The sequence below is a fragment of the Oncorhynchus keta genome, chromosome 26, assembly GCF_023373465.1.
Source record: "Oncorhynchus keta strain PuntledgeMale-10-30-2019 chromosome 26, Oket_V2, whole genome shotgun sequence".
Classification (NCBI taxonomy): Eukaryota; Metazoa; Chordata; class Actinopteri; order Salmoniformes; family Salmonidae; genus Oncorhynchus; species Oncorhynchus keta.
Window position 1 is genome coordinate 9,656,179 of NC_068446.1, and position 13,735 is coordinate 9,669,913.

The 13,735-nt window shown below is 42.6% G+C and overlaps 1 long non-coding RNA gene across 1 annotated transcript in view; it reads right to left on the minus strand.

Annotated features, from left to right (window-relative positions):
* Positions 1 to 6,951: 6,951 nt before the first annotated feature.
* The window catches only part of LOC127912228 (uncharacterized), an 8,983-nt gene continuing 2,199 nt past the window's right edge, over positions 6,952 to 13,735 (minus strand). The window contains exon 2 of the long non-coding RNA XR_008081591.1: positions 6,952 to 9,494. This is a non-coding gene — a long non-coding RNA (uncharacterized LOC127912228). The remainder of the gene's footprint in view (positions 9,495 to 13,735) is intronic.

A 13,735-nucleotide genomic window follows, 5' to 3' on the forward strand; every position in this document is an offset into this window, starting at 1 on the left:
TAAGCAAAGTTCCCTCAATATTCTTGGGGCACTGTGGAAATTTCAGCTCTGCTGAGCGCAAACTTAAATGTTGTGAAAATTCTGTCCAACTTCCAGCCCGCGTTTACTGTGAACACTGAGGCTGTACCAGCTTTAAGTTCCAGTTTTAACAATGGCCAAGTAGGCAACTGTGGCTATTTAATCATAATGTAGGCCTACCAGAGTGGCCTACCATAAAACAAACAATGGAGAAAATGCATCTCATAACATTTTAACATGGAAATAGCTGTTCTATCATTCAGCCTATAGTTGCAGCCAATATGTGCTGTTCAATGTGGGCCTACATTCCATGAGACTTTTGAAAAAAAACATGCAGGGTTTGACATGAACCTGTTTATCCACTTGTCCTTCAGACAAGGAGGTGTTGTTTGATGCAAGAAACCACTTTACAAAATTAAATGAATTATTATTCCCATACCATTATTACAGAGAATCAGAACAATTATGTTACCCTCTGCCTTTTGGATACTTAGCTTATTCAAACCTGTCTGAAAATACAACAATGCCCATTTAAGACATAAAAAAGCTCTTTACCTGATTCACTTTTCAAAGCTGTCTAGGAATGTAGAAACGTTTTGTGCTCTTGTAGGAAGAAATGACTCCTCTATTGTTAACTACAGATAATCTATAACTGGGCTAATAACTTACTAATTACCAAAGGATTTGAACAAAATGTGCACATGTGGTTACATGGAGCTCTCCCTTAGATCTCAAAACAAGCACATCTACTCACGACCGCTCATGCTGTTAACAGTCCAGTTCAAAGTAAATGGCACAGATCCGTATATAGCAATGCTCTATTTGCATATAGAGTGGGGCAAAAAAGTATTTAGTCAGCCACCAATTGTGCAAGTTCTCCCACTTAAAAAGATGAGAGAGGCCTGTAATTTTCATCATAGGTACACTTCAACTATGACAGACAAAATGAGAAACAAATAATCCAGACAATCACATTGTAGGATTTTCCATGAATTTATTTGCAAATTATGGTGGAAAATTAGTATTTGGTCACACGGCTTCTCTCCAAGTGTGAGGGATGTTGTTGCATGTGTGTGTGTGTCTGATTCTCTTACCTTGGCCTGCTGTAACTATATATGTGAGTGAATGAGATGTTAGTAAAATTCCCGAACTAAGTGTTTTCATCATTCTAGATTGCAGCCGGTAGCAACAAGAAGAAGCGTTGCGATGTGTGTGGCCCAAGAAGGACAGGAAGACGCAGTACACATGCATCAAGTGCAAGAAATACAGTTGCAACACACACACACAGTAAAACTCTGTCCCTCATGTGGTGTGTAGACCAGCCTTAATTTGTGTAATTTCTATAAAATACTGTATGTGAAATTTGTCCTTCCAATTTGTTCAGTTCAAAGCAATAAACATCAATAGTGATGAAAACCTTGTTCAATATTAACATGATTTATAATATATTTTTTTCACATTTTATTTAAAAAAACAAATAGCGCTTTTATTGATATATGATATCTTGCAGAGGTAAATAGCAAATATTAACCATGTATGCTGTCTATATTGCTTGTAATTGATATGTCTAATTGATATGATATGTCGACGTTTTTACGTACATTTTTATGGCTGTATTGTTTTAAAAACCCAATAATGTTGTGGGTCCATCAGACCCGTGGACATTGGGTGAATAACAAAAACATGAACCCCAAACAAGGATTAAAAAAATAATAGTTCATCATTTGAGGTAGGCTATATGATCACATCGGCAATAGACCCGTTGTTGTATTACTGGTAAAACACAGCTGGCTGAGCATACATTTAAATCATTTTCTTTTTCTTTTATTGGGCTGATGATGCCTGCATCTGATGGCCAGTCTCAGCGGAGGGAGAGCAGCATGCTGATGGTCCGCTTCTCAACTTCCCTCCATTCTCCCTTTCCTCCACTGACCAAAAAGGGAGACCGTCTTCTAGCTGACGGCGAAACTCGAGTCGCACCGCATTATTTCTGCCCCATGCAGAAATTCATGTTGTTACTCCTATAAACAGAGAAAGTGAAATATTCTGCAATATTAAAAAAGACCCAAGCCGCTAAAATAATAACAACAACGCAAGCCTATATATACACTTTCCTACTCCTTCATTACTGCTGCAGTGCTTGTTGTAGCGCTGAGTGGAAATAGGAGAATGAACATTTTATGACTTATAAAAGTGTTGAATACAAGGTGTTGACGGTGCTGAGTAAGAACTTAAACATGAGCTCACTGTCACACCCTGACCATAGTTTGTTTTGTATGTTTCTATGTTTTGGTTGGTCAGGGTGTGATCTGAGTGGGCATTCTATGTTGGATGTCTTGTTTGTCTATTTCTATGTCTGGCCTGATATGGTTCTCAATCAGAGGCAGGTGTTAGTCATTGTCTCTGATTGGGAACCATATTTAGGTAGCCTGGGTTTCACTGTGTGTTTGTGGGTGATTGTTCCTGTCTCTGTGTTTTGCACCAGATAGGGCTGTTTTTGGTTTTCCACGTTTATTGTTTTTGTTAGTTTATTCATGTCTCGTGTCTTTATTAAAGAACATGAATAACCACCACGCTGCGTTTTGGTCCGCCTCTACTTCACCTAAGGAAAACCGTTACACTCACTCATAAAAACAGCATTGCTTTACTGTATTCGTTGACAGTCTCTCTCTAGTCATGGTTCTTAACATTTTGAAATGTCACAGGATCAACTTAGCTCTAGCTCTCTTGTGTGCCTGCTACATTACTGCAGATATGACCATCTAAGCCATCCTATTGGCCAGCGGTAGGCCTATAGTGCACTTGATTTGCTCTCTGGGCCCATCGGGAAGGCAGAGTTTGAACATTCACACACATGAAATAGTTAAAAAATGGAACATTGGTTATAAGCTGTGTTAGTGTGTTTTAGGTCGCTGTGTTAACTGGGTTTTAGGCAGAGTTAGCAGTGTTAAGGCTATGTTGACTATTTTAGAAGGCTGTGTTGACTGTGTGAGCTGCAGCCCGGGGGCCTCTGCCAGGTGTTTCAGAAGAATGGGGACGAGGGGGAGGGGTAGAAGGGAGGGAAAGGGGAGAGCGGAGTGAGGACAGGCTTTGTGTGAGATCCAGATCCAGGGGGCCACAGCAATTAAAGGAGAACAGACCGGGGGAGAGTAGAGTGAGGAGAGTGGGCAAGAGGGGGTAACAAGCTCTAGGGGGGACAAGCTCTAGGGGGCCTGTTCATGACCCTACTCCACACCCCCACCACACACTGCTACTTATTTCGGCCTTTGAGGCTGAAGCTCCTTTGCAGATTTTGACTCATGTATGATAGCGCCTCCTATTGGTGACAAAAGGGACTTACACCACAGTCAGTTATTCAAGCCAGTACAACACTTGCACAGAACCATGCAAAATAGAACATTATTACTCTGTCATACCATTCTCTTTATGATATGTGCCCCATAACCGAACTCTGCATTTACTCTAATGTATTGTGTCTGGCGTATCGATCTGGAATTCTACATAATGCATTACACTGCCCTTTTCATACCTTTCTAAGCATATTCATCAGTGGTTAAACTGCATTGCACAGGGAAACATGACTTTTGTATTGATACAAAACATCTACTGGCTTATCAACGCACTATAATGGTTTTGCATTGTGTTTCATATTTTCTTTGTGAGGTTCTTGATTTAGTCGGAACAGCAGAAGTATATGTGACTTATCCTATAGCTTTGCATTCGTTTTTTGTTGTTGTATTTAACATTTTAATGAAAACACATTCTGTAACAATGTGTGGCTGTCCATTCCATCCCAAGAACACACAAAGTATACATGACTTATCTCGTACTAAAAAACCAAGGGCAGTAGCCCTTGTTAATGTTGATGAAGTCCTTTAATTCCACTATGAGGGGAGTCTGTCAGTTCTCAATTCTACCTACCTGTCCCTCTTAGTTTAAGCAGAGGAGTGAGCCTGGCTCTCTGGTGCTGTGGCCTTAAACGCTTCACTCACTCATACTACACAGGGGCGCCACCTAGGCCCTCAGCATGGAAATCCACATTTTGAGGGACTCGAATAAACTTTCTGCTTAGATGCATTGTCTTTATCTGTTATTCTGTCCTTTTTATTGGTCTACAACAAAGACCGGATTCATGTTACACAACGATTCTGAAGGTAGCCTACAACACGAAACAAAACTTTTATGAGAGTGACCTAAATTCACTTGAATCCGAATCCTGTCAACACAAATCATTAGAAGTTGTTGTAAGGTCATTGTGAGTAATATAGTTTTACATAATGTGTTGTTCAGGTTAGGAGGCTTGCTAGGTTGTCCCCCTATTGGGCCTACCCCGTGCCTGTGAGATCAGTGGTAGGCTTACTATGGATAAAAGTTTCCCTTAGGTACAGATCTACACTCTTAGAAAAAAATAGCTGTTTAGAACCTAAAAGGGTTCTTTGGCTGTCCCCATAGGAGAACGCTTTGAATCAAATCATATCAAATCAAATGTATTTATATAGCCCTTCGTACATCAGCTGATATCTCAAAGTGCTGTACAGAAACCCAGCCTAAAACCCCAAACAGCAAGCAATGCAGGTGTAGAAGCACGGTGGCTAGGAAAAACTCAGTAGAAAGGCCAAAACCTAGGAAGAAACCTAGAGAGGAACCAGGCTATGTGGGGTGGCCAGTCCTCTTCTGGCTGTGCCGGGTGGAGATTATAACAGAACATGGCCAAGATGTTCAAATGTTCATAAATGACCAGCATGGTCTAATAATAATAAGGCAGAACAGTTGAAACTGGAGCAGCAGCACGGTCAGGTGGACTGGGGACAGCAAGGAGTCATCATGTCAGGTAGACCTGAGGCATGGTCCTAGGGCTCAGGTCCTCCGAGAGAGAGAAAGAAAGAGAGAAAGAGAGAAAGAGAGAATTAGAGAAAGAACACTTAAATTCACACAGGACACCGAATAGGAAGGATATAACCCCACCCACTTTGCCAAAGCACAGCCCCCACACCACTAGAGGGATATCTTCAACCACCAACTTACCATCTTGAGACAAGGCTGAGTAAAGCCCACAAAGATCTCCGCCACGACACAACCCAAGGGGGGTGGGCGCCAACCCGGACAGGATGATCACATCAGTGACTCAACCCACTCAGGTGACGCACCCCTCCCAGGGACGGTATGAGAGAGCCCCAGTAGTAAGCCAGTGACTCAGCCCCTGTAATAGGGATAGAGGCAGAGAATCCCAGTGGAAAGAGGGGAATCGGCCAGGCAGAGACAGCAAGGGCGGTTCGTTGCTCCAGAGCCTTTCCGTTCACCTTCCCACTCCTGGGCCAGACTACACTCAATCATATGACCCACTGAAGAGGTGAGTCTTCAGTAAAGACTTAAAGGTTGAGACCGAGTTTGCGTCTCTGACATGGGTAGGCTCTATAGGAGAAAGCTCTTGCCTCCAGCTGTTTTCTTAGAAATTCTAGAGACAATTAGGAGGCCTGCGTCTTGTGACCGTAGTGTACGTGTAGGTATGTACGGCAGGACCAAATCAGAGAGATAGGTAGGAGCAAGCCCAAGTAATGCTTTGTAGGTTAGCAGTAAAACCTTGAAATCAGCCCTTGCTTTGACAGGAAGCCAGTGTAGGTAGGCTAGCACTGGAGTAATATGATCAATTTTTTTGGTTCTAGTCAGGATTCTAGCAGCCGTATTTAGCATGAACTGAAGTTTATTTAGTGCTTTATCCGGGTAGCCGGAAAGTAGAGCATTGCAGTAGTCTAACCTAGAATTGACAAAAGCATGGATAAATGTTTCTGCATACATTTTGGACAGAAAGTTCTGATTTTTGCAATGTTGCGTAGATGGAAAAAAGCTGTCCTTGAAATGGTCTTGATATGTTCTTCAAAAGAGAGATCAGGGTCCAGAGTAACCGCCGAGGTCCTTCACAGTTTTATTTGAGACGACTGTACAACCATTAAGATTAATTGTCAGATTCAACAGAAGATCTCTTTGTTTGAAGAACCCTTTTTGGTTCCAGGTAGAACCCTTTTGAGTTCCATGTAGAACCCTTTACATAGAGGCTTCTACATTGAACCCAAAATAGTTCTACCTTGAACTAAAACGGGTTCTCCCCTGGGGACAGCCGAAGAACCCTTTTGGAACCCTTTTTTCTAAGACTGTAGGATCAACATAAAACTGACCTTCGATCAGTATCTTGGGGGAGCATCAGTGATACAAAGCGGGCTGATGGGAACAAAGACCTTTCGTTGTGTCATTTGTGTCACACTGAATTAGACCTGGACAAAGGGGCCAGAGGCCTAGAAGCACACTGAATACTGCCTGAAGATGAATGGGGTATCATCACTCACAAACATACCCCCATGCACACGCGCAAACTCACGCACACACTCCTTAATGAGTGACAACCTATTGAAATAATGCACCCACTAAACAAAAGCTTGGCTGATATGTATTGACCAATAGAATAACCGGTCTCATACACTGAGATAACTGAGATAAACCACTGGTTGAACTGATAACAAAATGTGGGTTTCCAGGGGAGCAAACAAACACACAGACTGGAAGGAAATGTGGCTGCCACATCCACCATCCATGCATATAGAAGCAGTGTAATTTTCTCTCTTCAAACATACCTCGGAGTTACAGTGGAAGTCTCTGCGTGACCTTTGGGGCGACTCTGGGGCCTATCCACTGCCTCATTAGTATTAGACCAGGAAGTCATGTTCTCAACAGAGCCCTCTGGCTGTTATGACTTCCAAGAGGAGTTTCCTCTTCCGCTTCACTCTGATCAATGCGATCTCCATACTGTAGTTTACATTCCAGGGTGCTTTATAATGTTGTGCAGATGACTAAATAGACTGCTTAGTATGGTGTGCTTCTGGTTAAGACATGTGACACCTAAACTGAGCCTAAATCACCTAAATCAGTCAACACAAAATATTGTATAACAGGATTGGTTTATTACATGAGATGCCAAAAACAGCCCAAACAGTACTTGCATGGTGTATGATCTTTGAAACAAAATGAATTCCAGACCAGAGTAGTTATATTGTGTACAATCTTTGCAATAAAATACATTCTAGAGCGTTAACAGACATTACCAAAAGCAATCAGGACAGCACAAATTGAAGGCCATACCCCCTTGCCTCCGTGGGGGAATTTCTACCCACAGGGGCATGGCATTTTGATTCCGTACTCTATCTACATGACATCTGTAGGTATATGTACAAATGTGTACAATTGTTCTGGTACTAAGTACAAGTGTGGGGGAAAACATTGCATGAAGCAGTACGGGACCACAAACAAACTTGAATCATCACCTTTCTTGTCTTTACATCTTTAAACGCATCTAAAGCAAAGGTAACCAGCAGTAAGTTGTCATCTTTCACAAGAATAGATTGCATTTCATGAAATATTAGCATCTCACAATGAACTTTAACACAAACAACCACGTCTGAACAGTATACACTGAGTACACCAAACATTGGGAACACTTTCCTAATATTGCCCTCAGAAATAGCCTCAATTCGTCGGGGCATGGAATACAAGGTGTTGAAAGCATTCCATAGGGATGCTGGCCCATGTTGACTCCAATGTTTCCCACAGTTGTGTCAAGGAGGCTGGATGTCCTTTGGGTGCTGGACCATTCTTGATACACATGGGAAACTGTTGAGGGTGAAAAACCCTGCAACGTTGCAGTTCTTGACACACTCAAACCGGTGCACATGGCAACAACTACCATGCCCCATTCAAAGGCACTTAAATATTTTGTCTTTCCCATTCACTTTCTGAATACCACACATACACAATCCATGTCTCAATTGTCTCAAGGCTTAAAATTCCTTTTTTAACCTGTCTCCTCCCCTTCGTCTACACTGATTGATGTGGATTTAACAGGTGAGATCAATAAGGGATCATAGCTTTCACCTAATGTTTGTACACTCAGTGCAACCTCTACGTAACATTAGGTCACCCTCACAGGAACATTCCCTTGATTTTTGGCCCATTTCACACTCAAAACCTTAGTGGAAGAAGACACCTGGAGTGCGTTTGCTATCTCATGAGCTCCTTCCATTACAACGAAGGACACCATTTCCCCTGGATCAATATCCAATCTATCAAGGTCAAACGTTTGCTAGTTGTATGCCATGTGACTTTGGTGTTTCTTGGCCAATGTTTTAGTTATGTATTAAAGCTTTTCTGTAGTCACATTTTATTTTTGTGTTTTACTTTGTTGCGCATATACCAGCTATGGAGAATTGGGCTGATTTTATTAATATATCTCAGATAACGCACCATAAAATTATGCCTGGGTAACAACCTATTTCCAGGAAACAAATACTTAAGCAATCTGTGGTGTTCGGCAATCAAGTGCTTCACATAGACTGTAAAACCATCTGATAACACTAGAGAAAAAACAATGTTGACTATTCGAAGCAACAAAAACAGCAAATATCAGTGTTGATCCATTTGGAGACACCAAGTCAGCAAAGATAAGTGATAGATTGCATAGTAGACACCAAGACTGAATGTCATTTAATGCCAAATCATTCTAACCCTGAAGTAACTTCACTGCAGGGGGTCTGTTGTTTCTTTCCAGGAACCATTAGTTGAAGCTCGATATTCTCATGTCCATTTCTTTTTAGGTTAAATGCTCGTTTTGCAAGTGCTGTAGTAGCAATTTAAACTCGTGCCCAACACCCTCCAAGATGTCATGCATGATATCAACTGAAACATTCTGACTTGCATGAACGTACTGTAATTAATTACATTTTTGAACACCCATCACATCTAAGAGTTTCAAAGTCGTCAGAGAGGAGCTGAGCTTGTTTTGCACATTTCTCTTTTGAGAATAGAGCATTATTCCCAATGAACGTTCCATCATTTAAGTCTTTCTCTGGGACCATCCACAGGCTGGAACATTTAGTTTATGTGTGCATTTTTATAAAGACTCTAACGTCAGCAAAATGGGTATGTACATACATTCATCTGTAACAATAACCTGGTTTTATGTTACAGTGGTTCTATTGCGCTGCATGTCAAATCTTGTGCCAAGAACATATTCAACTGGATCCACAAGTTCCCACTTCTCTGAGAAATATTTAAACCTTTTGGTTTCAGAATTCAATACACTGATAGGATTTTCCATTTTCCAAACAGATCTGTTTAATGCAACATTCTGGCCCTCAGCTCTGCTACCCTGGATTCACCTTAGTTGTTTCAACGTCAATGTCGTAGATTGTCATTTGTAGAACAGTGTACATGTTTGCCAGACTCTGACTGTATGAGGTACCGAATACAAAGTGAGCTTTGAAAAACAAATTAAAACAGCCCAGTGAGCCAGATGCCTTAGAAGGTGCCGTATGTTTGTCGATCATGAGGAAGTAGGCATGAATCCTCGTTCTCTAGGGCCCCACGGCAAGCATATAGGGCTGTTGACGTCCGGTGATGCCATCCAAATGCTGCTGGATGTTGGTCCCTGCCTATTAGACAATAATATATTGTTAGAACATCTACTACTATTTCTCACAAGCCAGACAGTTTTTTCCTCCTAACATTGTAATATTTCTTGCTTTACACACAATAGTGCTCACCCATTAGATGTTTTCCTTTTCTATGATCGCTCATGATCACTCTGCCCACAAAACAAAGCACATATCTGATCCTTCCAGGAATATGAGCAGACAGGCACACACACACACACACACACACACACACACACACACACACACACACACACACACACACACACACACACACACACACACACACACACACACACACACACACACACACACACACACACACACACACACACACACACACACACACTCACACAGCCAGAGCCTCTTCCTGACTATCACGTGATATGATCAAGATATTGGTGGATCATGGGTAAACCATTAATTTTTAAAAACATTAAGATCAATGTTTTGTCTTCATGTATTATTGGAATCGTATTGCCAATCCCCAATAGTTTCCTTGTTTCCGTACCTGGCTGACCCCAAAAGCAAAACTGACTATGTGATTATGAAATAAATCTGGGTCCCAATTCACTCTCTACCACTTCTCCTTAGCCCTAAACCATTGATGTTTGCAGATTTGAAGGATGTGGAAAGGTGTAAGTAGGGTACTTGGAGCTTTCTGTGATGTGGTGAGGTTGGACCCAGGTGCAGAGAAGAGACCAGACGAAGAATCAGTCGTTAAGGATAAACATAATACTTTATTGGAAAATGGTAGCCGCAGGATCACAGTACACTTGCAAAACGACAAACACGAAGTCTCAAACTCACTCAGGAAACGAATGCCCACGGTAAACGAGTCAAGCTCCTGCAAAGGACAACAGAAAACACACCTCTTTTTACAGGGAAATCATAACGAGTGAATAGGACACACCTGAGTGTCGTTAATGTTTCTAGGACGGTCTCTGCCGCAATGTGGTGACAGGTGGAACCATGACAGTAACCCTCATTCTAGGAGCGGCTCCAGCCGCAGAGCCAGGGTGAGCACCACTTAGTTGGTTGAAGTCCCGAACAAGTCCCGCATCCAGGATGTCCCGGGCAAGCACCCAAGCCCTCTCTTCGGGCGTAGCCCTCCCAGCAGTCCACCAGGTACTACAGGGTGCCTGCCTGGGACCCGATGAGCCTCCAACAGACGCCGGACAGTGTAGGCCGGGCGACCATCAACAAGTCGAGGGGGCGGAGGGGCGGGTGTGGGGAGAGAGAAGGGACTGGTCCTTACCAGCTTGAGACGGGAGATGAGGAAGGATGGACAGACCCTCATAGACCTGGGAAGCTGGACACGAGATAGGTTGACCTGGTTGATGCGACTCAGGATCTTGAATGGTCCTATATAGTGGGAAGTGATATTCCGCGAGTCCACCTTTAAGGGTAGATCACAGGTAGACAGCCACACTCTTTGACCCGGTTGGAGGAGCCTGGTGTTGGTGTCAGGTAGAGGAACAGATCAAGGAGGATCGGGCTCTGATCCAGGTGCAACGACATCGTCTCATGAGCGCCTCGGCTGATGGCACCCCCGCTTAGGCCTCTTGTTCAGGAAAGGGGGGGGGGGTGAACTGACACTCAAACAGTGACAGAGTTCAGCAGTGTGTTGTGAGCATACTCTGCTCAGACGAGGAACTTGCTCCAGTTGCTGGCCTGGGTGGAGACAAAACAACGGAGGAACTGCTCCAGCTCCTGGTTGGCCTGGTCCACTTGCCCATTCGACTGTGGGTGGAACCCCGAGGAGAGACTCACCGACGCCCCCAACAGGCATCAGAAGGCTTTCCAATACCGTGTGACGAACTGGGGCCCACGATCCGAGACAATGTCCTGCGGAAGTCTGTGTAGTCGATAGACATGGGTAATCATGAGACCAGCGGTCTCCTTCGCTGAGGGAAACATGGGTCAGGCGATGAAATGGGCTGCCTTGGAAAACCGATCGACAACCATCAGAATAGTGGTAAGCCCTTGGGATGGGGGTAACCCTGTGATAAAGTCTACGTACAGGTGGGACCAGGGCCGGCTGGGGATTGGCAGAGGTTGGAGCAACCTGAGGACTTAGGACTCAGGTTTCCCTCTCCACCCCTCAAGGGCCCACTTACCTGCCAAGAGCTCCCGGTTGCCTATATCGTAGTTAAGTTCCGCTGGCGAGAACTGCTTGGGGAGAAAGGCACATGGGTGCAGTTTCTTGTCCCACTCTTTCTGCTGAGAAAGGACCACTCAAGAGTGTGCAAATCTGTCATCAAGGCAAAGGGTGGCTACTTTGAAGAATCTCAAATATAATATATATTTTGATTTGTTTAACACTTTTTTTGGTTACTACATGATTCCATATGTGTTATTTCATAGTTTTGATATCTTCACTATTATTTTACAATATAGAAAATAGTACAAATAAATAAAATCCTGGAATGAGTAGGTGTGTCCAAACTTTTGACTGGTACTGTATGTATACACTGAACAAAAAAATAAACTTAAGATGTAGTGTTTTTCCCATGTTTCATGAGCTGAAATAAAATATCCCAGAAATGTTCCATTCGCACAAGAAGCGTAATTCTCTAAAATGTTGTGAACAAATTGCTTGCTGTTAGAGAAAATGTTTATTTTGCCAAGATAATCTATCCACCTGACAGGTGTAGCATATCAATAAGCTGATTAAACAGCATGGCCATTACATAGATGCACCTTGTGCTGTGTACAATAAAAGGCCACTCTAAAATGTGCATTTTTGTCATACAACACAATGCCACAAATGTCTCAAGTTTTGAGGGAGTGTGCAATTGGCATTCTGACTGCAGGAATGTCCACCAGAGCTGTTGTCAGAGAATTGAATGTTAATCCCTCTACCATAAGCCACTTGTAATGGTGTTTTAGAGAATTTGGTAGTACGTCTAACCGGCCTCACAACCACAGACCACATGTAATCAAGCCAGCCCAGGACCTCCACATCTGGCTTCTTCACCTTCGGAATTGTCTGAGACCAGCTACGCGGACAGCTGATGACACTGTGGGATTTCTTGATTGGCAGTGCCCACAAAAGATGAGAAATGAACCTAAACCACGTCGTGAGCTACACTCACATATCTGAAATTACATGATGAATTGATGTTTACTGACCATGAAAAGCATGCAGTTAGGTCTACTTGCTAAATAACTCTGACGATAGAGCTAAATGTGCGCAATTGTTTTGCATGAAATGATCTGAAATTTGTAGTTGACTATGCTTTTCAAGAGATGATATATTACAACCAAATAGTTAACATTTGTTCAACAATTACCTTGATAACGGCACGCAGTTGTCAATGGTTTTAGTGGCGCTGGGGTCTCTTTGCCCCCCAGTAGGTAAATCAAACGCTCTGCAGCTTATTGTAACATTCGATTGATAACGACTTATACAGGCTTTATGACCATTTTTTCACAAATGTTCACACATTTGATATAATTAGGGGACAATATCTGGAAGTAAAGTGAAAGGGGCGGTTATTTTCACAGAGTAGCAATGGCATAATTCTCCAGAACCTGTCAGTCACCTGTATCAGACTCTTGATTTTCTTTAATCCTTGCACCTCTTATGTGAAATGTCTCTAGCAATCCAATAACATACTACAGTCAGTCAACATCCACAAAACGACACCTTCCGAAAAGTATGGAGGATTGTCTACAAACACAAACAGTTGAAGTCTGAAGTTCACATACACTTAGGTTGGAGTCATTAAAACTTGTTTTTCAACCACTACACAAATCTACTTTGTGCATGACACAAGTAATTTTTCCAACAATTGTTTACAGACAGATTATTCACTCATTGTATAACAATTCCAGTGGGTCAGAAGTGTACATACACTAAGTTGACTGTTCCTTTAAACAGCTAGGACAATTCCAGAAAATTATGTCATGGCTTTAGAAGCTTCTGATGGCTAATTTACATCATTTGAGTAAATTGGAGGCGTAGCTGTGGATGTATTTCAAGGTCTTTCTTCAAACTCAGTGCCTCTTTGCTTGACATCATGGGAAAATCAAAAGAAATCAGCCAAGACCTCAGACAAAAAGCTATAGACCTCCACAAGTCTGGTTCATCCTTGTACAAACAATAGTATGCAAGTATAAACACCATGGGACCACGCAGCCATCATACTGCTCAGGAAGGAGACGTGTTCTGCCTCCTAGAGATTAATGTACTTTTGTGCAAAACAATCCCAGAACAACAGCAAAGGACCTTGTGA